The sequence below is a fragment of the Pseudorca crassidens genome, chromosome 5, assembly GCF_039906515.1.
Source record: "Pseudorca crassidens isolate mPseCra1 chromosome 5, mPseCra1.hap1, whole genome shotgun sequence".
Taxonomy (NCBI): domain Eukaryota; kingdom Metazoa; phylum Chordata; class Mammalia; order Artiodactyla; family Delphinidae; genus Pseudorca; species Pseudorca crassidens.
In genome coordinates, this window is record NC_090300.1 from 127659234 (window position 1) to 127682863 (window position 23630).

General features: G+C 33.3%; 1 pseudogene; it reads left to right on the plus strand.

Moving 5' to 3' along the window:
- The first annotated feature begins 22187 nt into the window (after nucleotides 1-22187).
- On the plus strand, nucleotides 22188-22767 carry LOC137224322 (multifunctional methyltransferase subunit TRM112-like protein pseudogene; annotated as a pseudogene).
- The last annotated feature ends 863 nt before the right edge of the window (nucleotides 22768-23630 follow it).

The following is a 23630-nucleotide window of genomic DNA, read 5'->3' on the forward strand; positions in this document are numbered from 1 at the left end:
GTGTGTGTTTGTGTGTGTGTTAGAGGGGGAAAGATGGGGAAAGAGGGGGAGAGAGGGGGAGAGAGGGAGAGGAGGGTAGAGGGAGAGGACTATTCTCTTTCCAGAAGTAGTGATTTGAACCTCACTCACTGTGACATAATTATCTTCTATGTGCTCCTCACTTGCTGAAGATTTTAATATCCATAAACTCTCACACTGTGTCTGGCATATTAAGATACTATTAATTTTATTATATTTTAAACAGTATCTTTCTTACATGACTTTGCATCTACTCTTTTTCAATTGATCCTGTCATTTTTAATGTCAACAATTATAACCTTAACAAGAAAATATATTTTATCTAGATTAATTGAATATAAATTAACAGTAAAAATAAATTGTACCTTATGTTTTGCAGTGGAAACAAGAGACTTTACCTTATCTACTGTCTCTTCTAAACCTTAAACTGGATCATAGTAACATGTGCATCTAAACAGCTTGCCAACTCACGTGTCTTCTGTGAAAAGATTGACAATATCAGTAGTGACAGGTGCTGAAGAATCCAGATAATATTCTAATAGCCATGTAAGATAGAAATCTAGTGAGCAGGTGGTAAGACACAACGGTTAAATGTGCATCTTAAACTCATTAAGAACATCAAGGATGGGGGGAAAAATCAAGAGAAAAGTTATAGATGCTAAACAAAAATAAGACTATCAGGTATAACTCTTCTCAAAGGCCAAAACTATTTATTATATTATAGAAATATTTTGCTATACTCAACGAGATCATGTTTTCAAATCATTTTTAAGATGTATCATACATAAAATAAATTATTATCTAATTAATTCTCCCATTAAAATATATAAAGTATAATTTAATATGTTCATTATGTTTAGAAGTGGTATCTGTAGCTTTTACAATTCACTTAATCAAAAAACACTGAGGTTAGCCAATTTTCCATCTTATTTTAAGATTTTTATTTTATTTTTATTTTATTTTATTTTAAGATTTTTATTTTATTTTTCCATCTTATTTTATTCAAAGCAGCCAGTATTCAAATAATTTTGGTATCAATTACCTATACTATACGGATAAGTCATGTAATAGCAGTCATTACAGGTTAATTCAAGTTACTGAAATTTTTCATACAGTGGTTTTCCACACATTAATGGTAATTACCACTAAGTACAATGGTTAAAGTTGTTTAGGATAAATCTCAGTAAGTTTGTATGGAGCAAGTTAAGTCAAATTTCTGAAACATAATTCTCTTAAATGAGGATACTAATATTTTATATGATTATTGTGAGCATTACATGGAAATACATGCAATAAAGCTTAGCAGAATGAGTGGCAAAAAGTAACAGTAAAAATATTGGTAAAACAAATTAATGTTTTACCAAAATGTTACATAAATTACATATTTAAAGTTGTCTTCAGATCCTCTACTTGTAAATTTCCCTAACTCAGTACTTAATGCGCAAAAATCTATTCTTCAATAATTGCATTTTACTTTAAATGTTCATTTGTCTTTATTTTTATATATGTAAATTTTAATTTTATTGAACACTTACAAATGAATTCTTGCCTAACAAATATTGTTATGACTACTTCAGATACTCTGAGTTAAAGTCTGTTATTTGATACTACACATGTCCTTCACATATTATTTTCCCAAATAAAAAGGTTTTTTTTGACCTGTGATTGAGACATTATTTTTCAAATTTTATTTTGAAACAATTTCACACTTACTGAATAAATGTTACAAGAATACCAAAAAGAGCTCTCATATACCCCTAACTCTGAGATCCCACTCAAGTTTTGTTAAACTGCTCCAACAATGTCTGCACCAAAATGTGCTGCACTTGGTTATATTTTTCCATCTCCTTTAATCTTGAACAGTTCTTCTGTCTTTCTTAACCTCCATAACCACAGCATTTCTAACCACTGCAGACTAGCCATTGTAAAATATTCCTCAATTTGGATTTGTTTGATGTCTCCTCGTGACTAAGTCCAAGGTATGCATTTCTGGCAGGTAGCTCACAGGAGTCATCCTGTTCCTCCCAACACATCACATTGGGTGGCATGTAATGTTAACTAGTTCCATTTCTGATGGTGTTAACCTTAATAATTAAGCTTTATTAATATTTTCCAGATTTCTCCATTGTACAGTTACTTTCTTCCTCCCATTTTTTCCCACATGTTTAAGACTTAATTTTTTCAGAGCAGTTTTAAGTTTACAACAAAATTGAGAGGCAAGCACAAATATTTAAAATGTATACCCTGCCCCCACAAGGCATGGCCTCCTCCATCATCAACATCACTCATCAGGTTTTTTTTTTCTTTTTTATCCAAGGATGAACCTATATTAACACAATGTATTCACCCAAAGTGTATAGTTTACCTTAGGGTTCTCTCTCGGTGTTACAAATTCTATGGGTTTGGAGAGACGTACAACGATATATATATATACACATATACATCATTAGATTATCATACACAGTATTAAAAAATTCTGTGTTCTACCTATTAATCTCTACCCCTCTTACCTCTACTTCCCTCTCTGGCAACCTCCAATCTTTTGACCATCTCCATAGTGCCTTTTCAGAATAACTTATTGTTGGAAACATTCAGAGTTCAGCCTTTTCAGATTGATTTCTTTCACTCATGTCTTTTCATGTCTTGATAGCTCATTTATTAGAACTGAATTATTCCATTGTCAGAATGCACCACAGTTTATCTACTCACCTACTGAAGCGAGTACTGGTGTTTCCAAGTTGTGGCAATTATGAATAAAACTACTGTAAATAATCGTCGGCAGGTGTGGACATAAATTTTCAGATCCTCTGGGTAAATAATGAGAAGCCTGATTACAGGATCATATAAAATTTTGTTTAGGTTTATAAGAAACCACCAAACTGTCTTCCAGAGTGGCTGTACCATTTCAAATTCCCAAAAGCAATGAATGAGGGTTCCTGTTGCTCCACATCCTCCCCAACATTTGGTGTTGCCGGTGGTCTCGAATTCAGCCATTCTAATAGGTGTGTGGTGGTATCTCATCACTGTTTTAATTTGCATTTCCTTGATGACATGATGTGGAGCATCTTTGGCCCATTTCTTAATCGGCCTGTTTTCTTATTGTTGACATTTAAGATAATAGTCCTCTATCAGATGTGTCTTTTGCAAATATTTTCTCTCAGTCTATAGATGGACTTCTAATTCTCTTGATATTTTCTTTTTCAGAACAGAAGTTATTAACTTTAATGAGGTCCAGTTTCTCCATTCTTTATTTCATGGATCATGCCTTTGATGGTATATCTAAAAAGTCATCACCAAACACAAGGTCATGTAGATTTTCTCCTATGTTATATTCTAGGAACTGTATAGCTTTGCATTTTATGGTGACGTCTGTGATCTATTTTGAGTTCATTTTTGTGAAGGGCATGAGGTCTAGCCTAATAAATGTTGTGCTATTATATGTTAATGGCAGTCTATTTCAAAATTTGTTGATGTCATTTTAATGGAGATGATTCAATACAAAATTAAATATGATTTTTATTTTTTAACATCTTTATTGGAGTGTAATTGTTTTACAATGTTGTGTTAGTTTCTGCTGTATAACAAAGTGAATCAGCTATACGTATACATATATCCCCATATCCCCTCCCTCTTGCGTCACTTACGGTTAAGGTGACCATATGTGCATGGGTTTATCTCTGGGCTTTCTATCCTGTTCCATTGATCTATATTTCTGTTTTTGTGCCAGTACCATTCTGTCTTGATTATTGCAGCTTTGTAGTATAGCCTGAAGTCAGGGAGCCTGATTCTTCCAGCTCCATTTTTTTCCCTCAAGATTGCTTTGGCTATTCGGGGTCTTTTATATTTCCATAACTATTGTGAAAATTTTTGTTCTAGTTTTGTGAAAAATGCCATTGGTAGTTTGATAGGGATTGCATTGAAACTGTAGATTGCTTTGGGTAGTATAGTCATTTTCACAATGTTGATTCTTCCAATCCAAGAACATGGTATATCTCTCCATCTATTTGTATCATCTTTAATTTCTTTCATCAGTGTCTTATAATTTTCTGCATACAGGTCTTTTGTCTCCTTAGGTAGGTTTATTCCTAGATATTTTATTCTTTTTGTTTCAGTGGTAAAGGGGAGTGTTTCCTTAATTTCTCTTTCAGATTTTTCATCATTAGTGTATAGGAATGAAAGAGATTTCTATGCATTAATTTTGTATCCTGCTACTTTACCAAATTCATTGATTAGCTCTAGTAGTTTTCTGGTAGAATCTTTAGGATTCTCTATCTATAGTTTCATGTCATCTGCAGTTTTACTTCTTCTTTTCCGATTTGGATTCCTTTTATTTCTTTTTCTTGTCTTTTATGATTATTCTTATAGAAAGAAAAATTCAAAAGCTATAATTCACCAATTACAATAATATCTATGTAATGATTTTCACAGGAGGATATAGAGCAATCAGTTATACTTTCTTCTTACACACAAAGATATCCATGATGCATGGTCAGATGTATAATTATTTCATGAAACAGGTAGTGTAAAACCTTTTTTTGTAAATGTATATACATGGGTAGTAAAGTAAAAGGTCTGAAGGATGCACTATCAATGTATTTAAAGTCATACTTCTATATAATTGGATTATACTGCCTTTCTTTTTTTAACTTCTCTTTTTTAAATAATAAATAGAATTTATTGTATAACAATATTTATTAAAGTAACACCAATTTCAGAAATGTTATTTTCACATTTGAAATCAACACTTTTTGAAACAAAAATATAATTATGTACATTGGCTATGTAGCTGAGGAGTCCAGGGGGAATATGGAGATATAAAGAAAACATTCCAAGCTCTGACTGTTCCTCTTCCTGCAGCAATTCCATAATCATAATTTTCTTCACATGTTGTTTGACTTTAAAGTGAACACTTGTCTCCTGCAGCTAAAGAATCAGGGAGTATCTATGGATTTTATAAATAATGCTAGCAGGGTTTGGAAGGAGAATTTCTTTCAGTTATTCCCAGACTGTGACACTACACGTCTAGGAATGCCCCAGCTCTGGTGGGATGTTATAGGAAGTTGTCTCTTTCTATTGCACCTTTTTCACTCACCGGAAACAAGTAACTGAAATTCTCAGACATTCAATAGAAATGGTAGAGTATGAAGTAACAAAAGAAAATGGTAGTAATACAGGTTTACTCCAAATTTTTTGCACATAAACAGGGTATAATCCTTTTTTTTTAAACAAGGCATACCTGAAGCTGGTTTAATTGCTGAAAGATAATGTTGATTACTGTATAAGTCTTTGTATTTCCATTATTCAGTTTAATGTAATTGTGCATTCTATTATTTTTCAGACTAAGAAACTAAGATATTGCATTATCACAAATAACTAACAATTCTTGAACAAAGTATTTAAAGTTTGCCAGTACACACATACATATATATGTATATGTGTATATATGTATACACACAGATAAAAGACTAGAGGAGTTGATCATTAAAACCATTTGAAGTTTCAGCCTTTCGTTCAAATAATGGGGTTAATAAAAACAAATTATTTCCATGGAGGAATAAAAGAGATATTGAGGCATGATAAATAAGACAGAACAAGGACTGCTCCATAATCTGTGCCCAATTACTTACATTTAGTACACCCTTTCACCATACTTGTGGAGGCTAATATAGAGTGAGAAATCTTTTGGCTACTGTCTAAATAGTATCCTTAGAGAAATCTTTTAAGAGTAAAGAGATCTCAAGCTAAGAAAACAGCCATAATCTTTAAGATATTTAAGAACGTCCAAAACCCTCCTAGGAGAAAGTGTATAGTCTAAGATGAAACAAATGGAAGAGACTGGCTTGTAGTTGGTGGTATTTGCTCCAATTAATGTGTTTAAGTTGATTTAAACAAAGGTGATAAAACAAATCTATTCCCATGCCTAAAAATGCTCTGATTATCTTCATAGAATGTCAGACTGGGATTAAACTTGAAGGAATATAGTTTTATCTAATTCTAATTCTTTTATCTCTTGGGAGAATAAGGATCAGAGATTTAAATTATAGTCTCTCTATTTAGGGAAAGATAATTAAAATCTATAATTCCTAACTCCAAGTGAGTGCTCTCTTCAAAACATCGGTGTAAATGGTTTTGTCTTTCCAATTCTATCTGAGTTAACTGCCTGACAAATTGCATGTTCAACATATGGGAAGTGTATATAAGAAATCTATCTGAAGAGATTACCTTCTCCTTTACCTATCCCAGTTTTAAAGAAAAAAAAAAAAACTTCCTTGAAGAACGACTTCCTTTTTTAACCTTTAAATCACCTGGGCTTAGTGAAATGGATTTAGTATCTTACTCCCAACATAAACTGCATAATCTTTTTCATCTCTATTTTATTCCTCATTGCCCAAATGTAATTGACTAAAATAAAATTAGTTCAGCAGATTCTTATTCAGATTGTTGAAGCTGCAAACATTGATTCCTGAACTAACAGCATTTGTTATAATAATGATACAGATAAAGATCAGCATCATTAGATTATGGAGTACAATTGACCAAATATTCGCAGAAAAAATAAATTGAAAGTGATTATTAAGACTGTCCTCACTGCAGTTTCTTGAAAACACAGAATATCTATTGCAAACTTGGATACAAACCATTACTTTGATATTAAACAATTTTAGTCTAAATGACTATAGCTTAACACAATTATTATCTCATTACAGAGAATGTTTATTTTATGTAGTATACAGTTCAACTCATTTTCTATTTCAAAAATGAAACATAAATTAGAGCTTCAAGAGACAAAATGTACACTAAATTAAAAGGAATTAAATCTTTGAATAAGTGAAAGCTAATTGGATAAAAGCCTTTATGATGCTATCTTCTAAAGTAACAAAAATAATCAAAATAACTAAAATAGCTAGGCTCATCACAGAGTCAAAAGTCAGTTCAGAAAGCATTGACTATGAATGGAGCACTTTAAAATATCAGCATGTTTGCTGCAATCACCAATAAATCCTTTGATATATTAATATTTATTGTCTTTAAGAAAAAAATCTTTAATTTAGTTGAGACACTAAATTATGAATATACTGAACAGAAATATGAACATTGTATTATAGTTTTCTTACACTCAGGGACATTACTGCAATTTGTAGCATAATTAAAATGAATTTTTGTAAGCAGTCAGTCATTAAGTTATTTTAATTTTCCATCTCAAATGAAAGAGAAAAAGCTCTGTAGCAGATGTAATGTGTAATTATCAAAACAGTCTAAATCTTCAAAACTGCTTGAGGGATTTTTTGCATAAATGGTCTTTGAAAATTAACACAAAAATCCAACTTTTTTTCCCATACCTGTTTACACATTTTGTTCATTAAAAAACTGTATCTTATTTTAAGTATGACTGGTGCTATAGATTAAACTGTGCCCCCGCAAGAAAAGATATGTTGAAGTCCTAACCCTAGTGTCTCAGATGGTGACCTTATAGGGTCATGCAAGTGTCATTAGTTAAGTTCAGATGAGGTCATGCTGGAGTAGGGTGGGCCCCAACTCCAATAGGACCTGTGTCCTTATAAAAAAATAACAGGTGAAGAGACACACACAAGGAGCACACTATATGACAACAAAGGCAGAGATTGGAGTTAGGCAGCAGCAAGCCAAGAAATGCCAAAGATTTCCAGTAAACCTCCAGAAACCAGTGAGAGGCAAGGACTGATTCCTCTTCAGGGTTCAGAGGTCTCATGGCCCTAATGACAGCTTGATTCTGTACTTCTAGCCTCCAAAACTGTGATGCAATAAATGTTTACATGTTTAATCTACCAACTTTTTTACTGGGGCCCTAGGAAACTAATAAAACTTATATTTAAAATTTTCAGCCCTCAAAGAGACTACGAAGTTTAAAAAAGAAAATTATTCCAAACGATCATCAGTGATAGATACATAAAAAGCACGAGAATAGAAATATTTATCTGGATGCTTTTACATGTGTGTTTGTCAGCAATAAATACATCTGTTTGCTATTTTCTTCGGGTATGCATTCATGCTAGGTATCTGCCCAATGAGTATCTCATGCATTTGGACCATTCAGTCCTACATAACTACTTATAAAATTGAAAGTGGGAGGGAGGGAGATGCAAGAGGCAAGAGATATGGGAACATATGTATATGTATAACTGATTCACTTTGTTATAAAGCAGAAACTAACACACTATTGTAAAGCAATTATACTCCAATAAAGATGTAAAAAAAAAAAAAAAGAAAGTGAAGTAATTACATTGCTATAGAAATGGTTCACAATTCTTCTATAGAGATGCTTGTAATCAAGCTGGCATTGCTATTGTAGTGTATAAGGTGGCTCTTCTTGTCTTTCAGACCTAGCCTTGTACATATGCTGTTGCAATAACAACTTCAATAGTCCCTTGTTTATATCATTACTCCAGATCTCTCTCCTAAAGACAAGACTTATAAAATCAGTTGTCTAACTGTTTTTTTTACTTGGATGTCTAGTAGATGCCTCAAAGTCTAATGACCCTCTCAAGGTCAACATGACCAAAACAAGACCTCCACACTTCCCTGACACTTCTTCACCACATCACAGTAAATTATGGCATCTCTGTCATTCCTCCTGCTCAGGTCATGAGAGCATAAAGCCGTTTTCCTTTACTTCTATTTTCTAACTTCGCATATTCACATTATTCATCCTATTAAAAAATACTATTGGCTCAATCTGAAAATATTATGCAAAATTCATTTGCTTCTGCAACTAATACAATCCACCAATATTTCCCAATGGAATACCATGATATTCTTGTAATTGGTCTCTCTACTTCTTCCTTTGCCTTATTTTAATTCTCAACATATCCACCAGAGTGAGCCTTCAAAATGTAAGGCAGGGTTCTTCGAGTCTAGGGAAGATGTCAGAGAGTCATTTCTCTCTGCTTGCCCACATTAAGTAAAAATATAAACCCAGGGAGAGAAGAAGCAAAGAAAGAAGCAAAGAATTCCTCTGAAAGTTGGGGGAAAAAAGGCAAAAGAGTTAGAATGATCATCAGCAAAATGTCTACAAATAATAAATGCTGGAGAGGGTATGGAGAAAAGGGAATCCCCCTACACTGTTGGTTGGAATGTAAACTGATGCAGCCACTATGGAGAACAGTACGGAGATTCCTTAAAAATCTAAAAATTGAGTCACGATATGATCCAGGAATCCCACTCCTGGGCATATGTACACAGAAAACTAATTCAAAAAGATATATGCATCCCAGTGTTCACTGCAGCACTATATACAATAGCCAAGACATGGAAACAACCTAAATGTCCATCGACAGATGAATGGATAAAGATGTGGTGTATATATACATAATGGAATATTCCTCAGCCATAAAAAGAATGAAATAATGCCATTTGCAGCAACATGGAAGGACCTAGAGATTATCATTCTAAGTGAAGTAAGTCAGAGAAAGACAAATATCATATGATATCACTTATATGTGGAATGTTAAAAAGAGATACAAGTGAACTTATTTATAAAACAGACTCATAGACATAGAAAACAAACTTATGGTTACAACAGGGAAAGGGGATGGGGGAGGGATAAATTAAGAGTTTGGGATTAACAGATTCACACTACTACATATAAAATAGATAAACAACAAAGACCTACTGTATAGCACAGAGAACTATATTCAGTATCTTGTAATACTGAATATCTTATAATACCTTGTAACCTATAATGGAAAAGAATCTGAAAAGTATATATACACATATATACTTTTAGAAACCCCAGGAATGAAAGAAGGGCACCTTACAACCAGAGGCTCAGCATTTCCTGATTACCAACCTATCAACAAAAAGTGGCCCAGTTCATTCCACTCCCACAATGAAGGGAAGTCAAGTCTGCATCAGGAAAGTACAGCAGCATTGACAAAGAAGATCAATTATAATGACTCCTACAAAATAAGTGGCCAGAGTAAGGTCTCTCCTACTTAACTAAGTTTAAAACTTCCCTCCTCGATCTAGAAGCACCACATGGCTGGGTACACCCTCAGCAAAGTGCTCAGGAGGCACTTCTCCTCTCTGTGGGCTGGAGACTCCCTTCCTCTGTCACAGGTATTCAGGCCGAGGAAGCCACATCTGCCTTCCGGGGCAGCACCAGCAGGGACTAGCGAACAGTGGAAGCCCATCAGCAGGAGATAAAACAGAGAGATGGAAGTAATATCACAAGCCTATAAAAATAAAAGTGGCATTATAACCAGAGCTCACAAAGGTGGGCTAGGACCTGTGCACTTAACCTAAATAGGTGGACTTCCTGCCAAATAGAACAGAAAAATAAACAGGAACCAGAGTGTCCTAACATGAGAGTCAAAATATCAAGGACACAGTGAAATATTACCTGTTATACCAAAGACCAAGAAAATAACAACTTCAATGAGAAAAGATAATCAGATGGGACAGCACAGAGAAAAATTAAATACTGCAATTTTATGACAAGGACTCTTAAAGCAACCATGATAAAAGTAATTTAATAAGGAATTAAAAATTATCTTGAAACCAATGGGGGACAATGTCATCATAAATAGATGTTATAGAAGAGAACCAAATGGAAATTATAGGAGAAAATTTTGTCAAAATAGCTCATATTCATGACCATAAAATAATCCTCAACAAATTTAAAAGAATTAAAATCATAAAGAGAATATGGAGGATGTTCTCTAACCATAATGGAATCAAACTAGAAAACAGTAAACAGGAAATCTCTATAAACTTGGAAATTAAACACAGCACAATTCTAAATAACCCATATATAAAGGAAGAAGTCTCAAAGAGAATTAAAAGAAAGAAAAAATAACTAGAATTAAATGAAAATAAAAATACAACAACTCAAAATATGTAGGATATGACTAAAGCACTATTGATAACATTGGCTACATTAAAATAATATCAGAAATCAACAATCTGGGATTCTACATCAAAAAAAAAAAAACGTAAAACCAGCAGAAAGGACTAAAAAGCAGGAATCAATAATATGGAAAGCAGTAAAACAATAGATAACAAAGCAGCAAAATTTGGTTCTTCAAAAAAACAAACAAAAAAAACTGATAAAGTTCTAAAAAGAATGGCAAGAAAAAAAGGGAGATGATATAAATATTAGGAATGAAACAGGAAATATCACTACAAATATTTCAGCCATCAGTATAATAAGGGCACACTACTAACAATTTCACCCACCTTATTCAACAATGATAAAGAAACAAGTTTTTTCAAAAAACACACAGCCAAAATCTAACCATGACAAAATAGAAATAGTGCTATAAATCACTTAAGAAATTGAATTTGTAATTAAAACGTCCCCCCCCCCCAAAAAAAAGAAAACTCAAGGCTCACACGATTTCACTGAAGAATTCTGACAAATATTTAAGTAATTAACACCAACTTTACACAATTACTCTTGCAGGGTAAAAAACAAGGGATGCTTTCCAGGTTATTTTATGAGGTCAGTGTTAACCCTGATTCCAAGATCAGCCTAAAGTAGTACTCAAAAGAAAACTGTACTCCATTATTTCTCATAAGCTAAGGCACAGAAATCCAACAAAATATTAAAAAGCTGCATCAAACAATGTACAAAAATAATTATATACCATAACTAATTAGGATTTACTGCAGATATGCCATGATGGCTCAATGTGTGAAAATAAATCAATGTAATCCACCATATCAAGAGCCTGAAGAAGAAAAAACTGATTATATAAAATGACAGAGAACAAGATTTTGACAAAAGTCAATATCCATTTCTATAAAAACTCTTAGCAATCTAGGAATAGAGGGGAACCACATCAAATTGAGAAATAATATATATTTTTAAAGTATATAATTAAATCTAACATTATACTTAATGGTGAAAAATTAAATGCTTTCCTGCTAAGATCAGGAAAAAATGGCAAGGTTGTCTCATCTCCCCTTTCTTATTTAACCTAGTGCTGGAATTTCTAGTCACTCAACTAAACAAGAAACTGAAGTAAAAGGCATACGGATAGGAAAGGAGGAAATAATGCTGCACCTATTTGAAGATGCCATGACTGCATCGCATCTCAAGGAGTCTACAAAACAATCTCCTAGAGCTAAGTGAATTTAGCAATGTTGCAAGATATATGATCAACACAATTATGTCAGTCTCATTTCTATATACTCACAGTGATTGTGTGGAAATCATAGTTAAGAGCACAATACCACTTACAACTGCTCTAATGAAAATGAAATCCTTAGGTATACACTTAACAACACATGTATAAGGCTTATATTCTGTGAACTACAAAATGTTGATGAAAGAAATAAAATATATAAATAGAGACATATCACATTAATGAATTAGAATATTTCACATAGAAAAGATGTCAATCCTCCCAAAATTCAATGAACTTCTAACAAAATCCCAGCAAGTTTTTGTAGACATAAACAAGTTCACTCTACGATTTATAAGAAAAGGCAAAAAAAAGTATAGCTAAAATAATATTGAAAAAGAACAAAGATGGAAGAATCACTCTACCTCATGTGAAGTCTACTGTATAGGTACAATAATCAAGACAGTGCCATGTCAGTAGGGGGATAGACACCTATCAGAAATAGACCTACACCCAATTGATTTTTGACAAAGTTGCAAAGTGATTCCATGGGGGGAAGGAAAGTCTTTTCAAAACTGTGCCAGAGCAACTGAACATCCAAAAGTTTTAAAAAAAAGAAAAAAAAAAGAAAGAAAATAACTGTGACTTAAACCTCATATCTTACATAAAAGTCAACTCAAAATATATAATGTCAAATAGACTTGAAAGTAAAATTGTAGAAGTTTTAGAAAAAATATAGGAGAAAAATCTTTGAGATCTAGAGCTATGTAACGTGTTCCAGATTTAATACCAAAGTACTATACATAAGCAAAATATTGGTAAATTAGGCATCATTCAAATTAAAGAATATTCACTCTGCAAAGGATGCTGAGAAAAGGATGAGAAGAAAAGCTAAGACTGGGATAAATTATTCAAAAACCTCTATCCAACAAAGAACTGGTAACTAATATGGATAAAGAACTCTCGAAACTCAAGGAGACAATGAAATTGTTTATGGGCCAAAGTAATGAACAGATATTTCACTGAAGAGGATATACAGATGGCAAATGAGGATACTAAAATATACCTAACATCACTAGTTTTAGGGGAATATAAATTAAAACCAAAATGAAATGTCACTATACAGGTATCATAATGACTAAAATAAAATATAGTGAGAATACCAAATACTGGTGAGGTTGCAGAAAATTTAGTTCACTTGTATATTGCTAGGCATACAAATGGTACAGTCACTGTAGAAAATATTTTAGCAGTTTATTGTGAGCCTAAATATGCAGATACCATATGATTCAACAACTGCACACTTTGGCATTTATCCCAGAACAATGAGAACTTATGTTCACATAAAAACCTGTACATGATCATTCAGAGAAGCTTTATTCATAATAGCCAAAAACTTGAATCAACTCAGTTGTCCTTCAATGGATGAATGGTTAAACAAACTGTGGTGCTATAAATATTACTCAGCAATGAAAGGGAATAAACTATTGATACCCACAACCAATTAGAGGAAATTATGTTGAGTGAAAGATCAATCTCAAATAGGTAACCACATATTGCCTGATTTCACTTATATAACATTCTTGAAATGACAAATTTTTAGCAATAGAGAAGAGATTAGTAATTACCACAGTTGAGGGACTAGGGCAACACTAGAGATCCTTGTGAATGCTCTGTATTTGACTATAAAGAGTGACTATCCTAGATGTGAAATGTACTATAGTTTTTCAAGATTTTACCATAATGGTAAACTGGGTAAAGGATACATAGGCTCTCGCTGTATTATATCTTACAACCTCATGTGAATATACAGTTATCTAAAAAATTAATTAATTAAAACATACAAGGCAGGAAAAAAATATCATTCCTTGGCTTAAAGCTCCACAGTGGGTCCCTATTTCAGAGAGAAGAAACCAATTTTCTTAGAATGGCCACAACACACTTCATGCTTTGGCCCCATATTACTTTATTGACCACCTTTTCAAAAGTCAATTTTTATATAAATTCCATTCAATTACTTAGGGAGATTTCAGCGCTCCTAAAGGCTTACTTATAGCTAAAATTTCTTTCATTATTAATTTTAAAATATATTTATTTTAAATAAATAAAATAGTTCCCAGGAACTATACAAAACTTGCCTTATAGTATTTTTTTTTCTCAGAAATGTATTGTTTACAACAAATAAAATATGAGTGAATTAGATTTCTTACACAGCAGTATTTTCCTGTAAATGTGTCAAAAAATCTACAAATCAGTATTTTCAACTTGTAGCCATATTCAGAGTCTAGGAAAATATGATGTCAGAAAATTCTGGAAGTTATTCTCCATGATTATAAATTCATTTTGGTTGCTAAATGGTTAGAGGATCCTATAATTTATTAATCAAGCATGTCCACATTTTTGAATAAAGGAGGTGCTATTGTGTAAACCTGACATAAACTAGGTCTGTTGTAGTCAAACTGAAACATACAGTCATGTTCATTCTAAGGTGGTATGATTTGGTTTCTGTCTGACACCCAGCTAACAACATGCTACAGTCCCATTTAATTTCTAGGCGCAGGTGCATTAGTTTTCTTTTACTCTCTTGAATACATCAGATTTGTACAGAGATTTTCTAGATGCTTATGCATCCCATTGCATCTTACTGGCCACTCTGGAAGTTGAACTGTCCTGGCCTCCCTTGCAGTTAGTCTGGGCCATGTACCATCATTTGTGGTTGCATTTCCAGGCTGTTCATAAAGCCACAGTAGACCATTGGTATCCTTGGGGATTGGTTCCAGGATCCCTGTGGATACCAAAATCTACAGATGCTCAAATCTCTTATATAAAATGGTGTAGTATTTACACATAACCTATGCACATCCTCCCATGTACTTTAAATCATCTCCAGATTACTTCTAATACCTAATAAAATGTAAATGCTATGTTAAATAGTTTCTGGAGCATGGACAATTCAAGTTTTGCTTTTTGGAACTTTCTGGAAATTTTCCCCTGAATATTTTTGATCCCCGGTTGAATCCTCAGATGCAGAACCTATGGATACAGAAGGCCAACTGTACTTGTATGATGTCCTCCATAATTTCCCTCTTTTCTCCTTTGTTCTGCAGATAGAGAAATGCAGAATTCCCACGAATGACTCTCAGAGATACAATTTAAGTGAACATCACTCAGAAGAGCTAAGAAACTACTTTGCCCATCTCAGGACCTCTTCCTTTGCCACATCAGTTTTTTGAGAGTCTCCTCTCCTCAGCTGTCAGTTGTCTACCACTCTTACTCTATTGTGGGTTTTTGCTCAGAAGTCACATGGGCAAAAAGGCTTTCCTTTACTGACTCTCATAGAGCATCATTTACGTAGTATTATCACACTTTGAATTTTCCTTCACAGCGCCTATCAAATATATGTTTATTTGTATAGTGAGTTTTTAAAGTATGTATATTCTCACAAGAATGCACACCTCATAAAATATGATTAATTTTGCAATCATGCTCTTTTCCCAATAGTATCAAATTGATGGTGAGGTAGGCAATTAAGAGACATTGTCTCACTACCATTTTATATGATATAGCAGAGTCATCTGTACATGAGAAGTTCGAGTGTGAGAGATAAGAGAAATATAATGATGAAGAACCACTAAAACAAAAAACAAAACAACAACAACAAAAATTTGTTGACTAAAGTATAGATGTTCCTGCTAAGGAAAACCACTGATTTAAGTAACAATAAATAAGGTATTATATTTTTCTTAAGCAGTATTCAATGACAGAGGAAAAAGATGTTTATGCAGGTGGTTTGTTGATCAAAGATCGGCAATCTGTAGGCAGGAAAAATTAAGAAAAAACAAATTCAGAATTGTGGGAGACTAGTTCAAGCAACAGTCTGGATCTTTGAGTAATATTAGGGAAATTAATGAGGAAATATGAATATTTAAATAAGGCAAGTCACACTAATTTTTTTCATTTCCTAGTGTACTTAAAAGACTTCATTAGAGTGTAAAAATAACTTAAGTGTGCAGTAACATTATGTCTAAAAGTCAATGTACATACATTAATTACAAATAATGCTGTTAGAAAATGGTGCCAACAAACTTGCTCAAGAATGGGTTGCCACAAACTTTCAATTTGTAAAAACCACAATAACTGCAAAGCACAATAAAGTGAAGCACAATAAAATGAGGTCCGCTTGGACTACAGAATGAAATGACTGGAGGTCTCAATATAAAGGTAGAGAGAGAATAAGGGAGGGATAAGGCTTAATATTGCCGTAGAAACTACAATAATTAGGTATAACATGTCATAGTCAGTGGTTTTATTAAAACACTTACATTCAAAGACCATATGTAGAACAAAAGATTTGTTTATAAAAAGAAGAGCAAATTGCTAGACAGAAATTTAAAAGAAAAAAAAGAACCTAAGGTGTTTTCACCAGAAATAGGAAAGCATTTGGTATGGTATTATCATTGGTACTATTTTTTTTCAAATGAGTATATATTGATAAGATTTCATGTTTTTCAGTATTCATCAAGCTATACACTTAAATTTCTTCTACTTTGATAATGAAAAAAGAATCAGAAGGCTGCTATTCATAGAAATCAAATTGTTGAGAGTGTGAAAACTCTAAGGGCTTCTACAGATTATGGAGTCTGCCCTTCCCCATTATGTAGATCTGGAAATGGAGGTTCAGTAAACTTGTGACCATCCAAGGTTGCAAAGCATTCTGTGCTAAGGCCAGTCTTCTTCAATTACATGTTATCTACTTTAGTACATAAGTAAACTAAATAACTTAGTGATTACATCTGGATTACCTTCAAAATGCATTCCATTTAAGAAATATAAGTAAACTAGTAAGTAAATTAGTAAGATTTTACTAATAAGTAAAATCTAAATATATATTTAAATTCATTCATACTCAATATTTATATATGTAAATAATGAAAACTCAGATGAATAAGCTTGATATAAAACATATTTAGCATTATTTCATATAAAAATTAAATCTTATATGAGTAATACAAGTAGGCGATTATAACTAACAAAATACATTTAGGTATTAAAAAGGTATGCTGTTCCTGATGAATAATGGCAATAGTAGTAATACGGATCTAATAAGAGAAAAAATGAACTGAATCCACTGGATCTTTCTCCTACCTGCAGAAATTAAAATGGAGTTCAAACTTATGATCAGTATTCCTTTAGCTTCCTATATGATATTTTGAAAACCATGAGTAATTATGATTCATATTCTTTCTGTCATGCTTTATTTCTTTTTCATAATAGTATATATTCAGTCACTTAAATGATTACCATTAGGAAATATATGAACCATTAATATTAAACAAAGTAATGTGAATTTGAGAAATGACAATTAACACTTTTACATTGATCTGTATTCTTTTGCTTAGCAGAAGGCATTAAAATGCCAGAATTGTGCTTATTTACATAAATCTACAAGTCTAGTTGTAGTGCTTTAAGTATCAATGGATTCATGATAAGTATCTTAGAAAATCCCATCTGTTATAAAATATGTGACCTTATTAATTCAGAAAATGTCAATTAAAAATATTGTTATAAATAGAAATGTACTAGGAAACAGACATTTGATTTTCTCTGCAAAGAAAATCATTAACAGTAGAGGCTTAATGGAATTTGTGAAGAAACCTTTCAACTTTGGTAATTATTAATTAACACTGATTACATTAACACCTAGATGGAAAATATTGTGTAGTTTTACACATATAATCAATGAACTTCATCAGTCAAATTTACATTCAGTTGAAGACAAAACTGCTCTGTAAGAATCATTACAAATTAATTAGTACTTAACACTTAATTGAAATGAACACATTGAAGCTCAAATTTCATTTTCAGAAAATAAGCTTAACTATCATGGATCATTTGGTTTGCTGTTCACCCTCCATTTTACTTCCAAAACACTTTTTAAAACTTACTCTACAAGCAAAAACAGATCAGACTGTCACTCAATTTTTTCCTATTTAACACTCACTACCACCAATTACCCAATTGGCTGTGGTACTAAAAGTTTGGTTTATGAAAAATATGAACTCAAGGAACAACAATCCTTAAGTCTAATTCTCCTGTTTTCACAGTTTACACTTTCCTCACTCAAGGCTTTTGGTCATCTCTCAGTTTCCTTGAGTAGGGTCTCCCCTGCTCATTCAGCATGCATAAGAACGTTCCTCCCAAATTCCCCTAATCACAGATTGTGCTTATGTTGGGGAGATCCTGCTGTAGGACGTTTATCTGATAAGGCTTTTATGATAGACTTGTAGAAGCAGAAGAAAGATTTACAAGAGAGTAGAAAATGTTTCACCCGTTAGAAACATCCATTTTCTATTCTACAGTAGGGTAGCTACATTTATTTGCAATAATAGGGCTCAAGAGAGGATAAATTCACTATAATGATAGGTATAATAATGGACACTGGAGTTTTGGTATTGTGGGCAGAGAGTTCAACATAATCACCCTCATGTACAGTCTTGTCTCTACCAAGCCATACCTTCTCGGCTGTATTTAGACCATGTATAAAATTTAGAGCCTCTGCAGTTACCAGAACTTCCCATGGTATAATTCCAGCTGATAAAACAATGTTTCTATGTACAAATGGTGCTTGAATAAGCCATACCCAGTACAACTACAGCTTCAATGATGGAAATAAAATTTGAGAGGCATCACCACAAAACCTGAGAATATTGGGAAAGCACAGGAAGTCAAGAGATTCAGCCTGCAGTCCAGACATAGAAAGTTAATATGAAACTTGCCCCTACTACCTAGGTTTTCAGGGCCTTAGATTTTCCATCTGTACCACGAAGATATGTTTTTGATTATCTCCAAGACCTTTTCAAATAAAAATCACGCATTCTATGCTTTACGGCAGTGACTTTTAGACCCATTATTTATCATGCCACACAGTGGTATTTACCAGTGTAAGTGATATAACTATCCAGTTGAAAGTTTCCAAACTGAAAACCAACTCTATTGATTGGAAGATATGGCAAAGAGTAAACTAGAATATTTTTCATTAGATAATATATATTTTAGGCTTGATGATTTATTTCTTGTTTTAATACTTCCAGCATTAGTTTAAGCACCTACACATGTTCAGCATTTTAATATTTACAATCAGGATTTCAAGTGATGTTTCTTTTAGAGTGATGCATCTTAAATTTATTTCTCATTGAGTTACAAATCAAATCACGTTTTGCAAACAGTGAGGTGAACACTGGAACAGTTTTTAGCTTGGTAATTGTAGCTCATACCTTTCACTGACATCGAGAATGAGACTAACAGGCTGCCTTACAAATAGGACTGCTTACTGATTTTGCAAAGGTTGGAACAGAAGAGGCTGTACTCTTTTTCCGTAACTGTAACAAGCCCTACCTTCCTATATTGATTACTTACTCTTCAGTGTTACAGTAAATTGCTATTGTGGAAGCATAATGATGCTGAACATTTGTAGCCCAGATGATAGGGTAATGTTTAAACACAGTGTGCCCTGTTCTTTGTAGATTTACTAATAACCTCTTTAATCATTTCTGTTCAAAATACTATGAATTCTGAAGCAGAAACCAGCCTAATGATACAACTAATATATGGAGCATAACATTTAATCATTTAGAAGTAAATCACAGCAATTATTTTTCCATCCTTTAGACAGTGGGCCAATTTTTTTTTCCTAATACTATTCCTAATAAACCTAAAATAAATTCATAGAAACTTTCATTCTATTCCTGCTCTTTTGTTCTTAAACCAAAGTTGGCCATGGTAATTGTTTCGATTTTATAACATGAATTATATGTTTGAAGAATGTTTTCCTATCAAAAGAATATAAATATTTGAAAAATAAGCACATTTAAAGATCTATCAACCCACGTATAATGCAATGAGGTGTCACCTGAAATAAGGTGAATATAGGGGATATAGGAAGATTGTCATGAAAGATATTATATCTTGTTGTAACAAAATGTAATTTTTACAAAATATTCCTCCTTCAGAAAGACACCAGTATCTCATCTATTATATGAATTGAGTTAGTTCAAATAAAAGTGATTATTGAGGATGAAAGCCATCCTATTATATTTTTCTTGTAGATATGAAATACAACTGAGAAAGACGAGTAAAATAAAGAATATTTAATAAAACAGAGCCTGTAAAAATTGGAAGCAAATCTGAAAAATGAAAACATGTATAAAGTATGTAAAAAAGAGGAATTCTGGGGCTTCCTTGGTGGCGCAGTGGTTGAGAGTCCGCCTGCCGATGCAGGGGACACACGGGTTCGTGCCCCGGTCCGGGAAGATCCCACATGCCGCAGAGCGGCTGGGCCCATCAGCCATGGCCACTGAGCCTGTGCGTCCGGAGCCTGTGCTCCGCAACGGGAGAGGCCACAACAGTGAGAGGCCCGCGTACCACAAAAACAAACAAACAAACAAAACAAACAAACAAAAAAAAACAGCAACAAAAAACATTTTCGAATCAGATTTGTTGTCCTCAGTCTTACATTCATTCTTTCAAAATATTAATATTTTGAAAATTCTCTAACAGAAATATTAAGGGAAGGATCTATAGGGACAAACAAAAAGAATTAATAGGAATATATTTAAGTTTGCTTGGAGAATTCAGACTAGACTTCCAAGTTGAGGTGTTACTTAAGCTGATCTTTACTGTGTTTCTTCATTATCAGTGGTTTGATTTTCTATATTAGGCTAAGTGTTTGAGCTCTTCAAAGTCATACAGAGTAATTTTAAAATAATGGCTTTTGTGCAAAGACTTCATAAGTCAACAGAAAGAGTTGCATGTATATAATCTGCTTTAATGTGTTTCTTAATGTACCCTTGATGTGTTTAAAATTAATTTATGTGTGAAATTTGAATAATAAAATTAAATACTGAACATATGATATGCATAGAAACATAGAAGTATTCTTAACAATACATGTGAATTAGTTTTTAAAATTTTATACATTGTGATATTTATCTAAATTTTTTCTTCTTAAATATTGGTTTACATGATACTCAGTAGTATTTCTAACATGGAAAATTATTCAACTTAGCTTTATAAGTATTTCCTTTAACAGTATTTCCATTTTACACTGACAATGAGAGCACACTGACATTACCATCTTCTATTGATTTTTTAATTAATAAATTTTGTTGTTTTAGAGCAGTTTGAGGTTCACAGCATAATTGAACATAAAGCTCAGAGTTCTCATAAACCCCTGTCCCCATGCATACACAACCTACCCTACTATTGATTTTATCATTTTATAAAATATTCAGTGGCTTAAATATTAATTTTTTAAAACTAGATTTTCCTCAATGACTTGAGAAATATGTATGTAATTAGAATTCTAACACTAAACAATGTCTATATCTTATATATAAAAAAAAAATTCAAAGTTGAGTGATTATTTATAGCCAAGGTGAATATACTTAAAATTAATTTCAAAAGCTTTACCTAGATAAAAAACCAAAATACATAAACCATTATTTTTTTCATTAAAGAATATTTGCATATGTATTCAAAATTTAATGGTTTTGCCATTCTTTTACTGTATATATCTTTTCATACTTACTTGCATACTTCTTGAGAAATTCAAATGTGTATAATCTGTAGCATTTTTATATTGCTAAGAACCAAATATAAAATTCATTTCCCAGAGGCTTTTATGAGTTAAATGGTAAATAAATTTTTAATGTATATATGTAGTTAGAAATTGTATGTAATTAGAATTCTAACACTAAACAATGCCTATTAAAATTTAGTTAAACTAAAAACTATCCACAAAGCATTCACTTTCTATCAAATCTACACTCTTTGCTCGACCCCTATATACAATACCCCATATTAATTTTCGAATTAGGGATTTGTAATAATCTGCAAATTTTTAAAGTATAATTTACCCCATTCTTAACAGTTAATCTTTATTTTGAACAGTTTTAACTGATATTCTTTCCATCAATTTTTTAAGACTCAGATTTCATCCCTTATAAAATACTGAATTTAAGCTTACTATGCTTTATTGCGTATCACCGTCACATACCTGTTGTCATAATGTTCACTACCTCAGTTCCCATTCACATCTCAACCCACTGCAATCTCATTCCACTTACCACTGAAGTAGCTCTCCCTAAGGTCACTAATAAATGCCTGCTGAGCTCGCATGTGCGGGGGTGGGGCTCCGTGGCTTCCCCCTGTGCCTCCAGGACCCCGGGGTCCGCATCAACCCTGTGGAGTTCAACCCCGACTTCGTGGCTCCTACGGTACCCAAAGTGGAGTGGGCGGAGCTTCTGGAGGCTGCCAACACCTTGCATCTGGTCGAGGTGCACAAAGGCTGGAGGTGAATGTGCTGGAGGGCACCTGCAGTGCCCAGAGTCAGGACATCTGTTCCCCATCAGCTGTGGGATCCCCAACATGCTGCTGAGTGATGAGGAAACTGAGACTTAAAAGCGTGTCCAGCCCCGGTTTTTCATTGCGAGCGTGTGTATCTTTGTTTACGTATATCCTGTTTGCTACTTCTATCCTGTGTATCCCCAACCCTTGGGCCAGTGACACACCAAACACACAGTGTTCTTGAGCTCGGTATTATATATTTTTTCTCATTAAAGTTTCAAAACCAAAAAAAAAAAAAAAATTACGGGTGGCGCAGCCGCTGCCGACTCCTCTCCATCCTTCCCATGGGACGAGGGGCTGTGCCCGTGGTCAGACCCTTCTAGGAGGGTTAAGCCAAGTAACTGTAGTTGTCCTTTTCACCATCCACTCACTCCAAATATTCTTTCTCGATCAGAATGTCAATGCATGTCTTAATTACTGGGACCCGAGTCTCGAATCTTGAGGACAGCTGGGTCAGTACTTCTCCAAGTGACTGCTGGTGCTTTAGAACCTTCCTCATTTTCATAATTCTCACAATAGCTGCCTGGCATCAGTAGTTTGCGATCTTCCTCGATGTTTTTGTGTGTGGTTTCTTGTTGCTGCTTCTATTCTGTTTCCAATCTTTATTTGAATTTTAAGCAGATGCTCCACATTGAGCATACTTTTCATCTTCAAATTTTCTTTCTTTGGTTTTCATGTCAATGAAAACAACTCTTGTTGATAGGGATTTTTAGGGCTACAGTGTAATGTGTATGAATCCAGTGTGACAAAATACATAGTTAATTGACCACATAATGTCTTACGTCAACATAGAATTAGGGTGGACCACACCTACTGCTTAATTTTAAGAAGAAACCCTATATAAATGTTTGTTACATAGGCCTCGGCCAATGGTTACTCTGTATTTGCTAATGACTTTCCAATTTATTATCTTGATGCACAGAAAGAGCTAAACAATTAAGAGCGTCAGCAAGGCTTTTGTATCTACATTTTAATGGTGTTGGCAGAGAGTTAACAAAATTGTTCCTCTTCTGCATGAGAATTTTATTTTCAGTTAAATTTCCTAGCTTTGTTTCCCTAGAAACGGGGAAGGACGCTATTTGTCAACTAAGTTACTAAGCAACA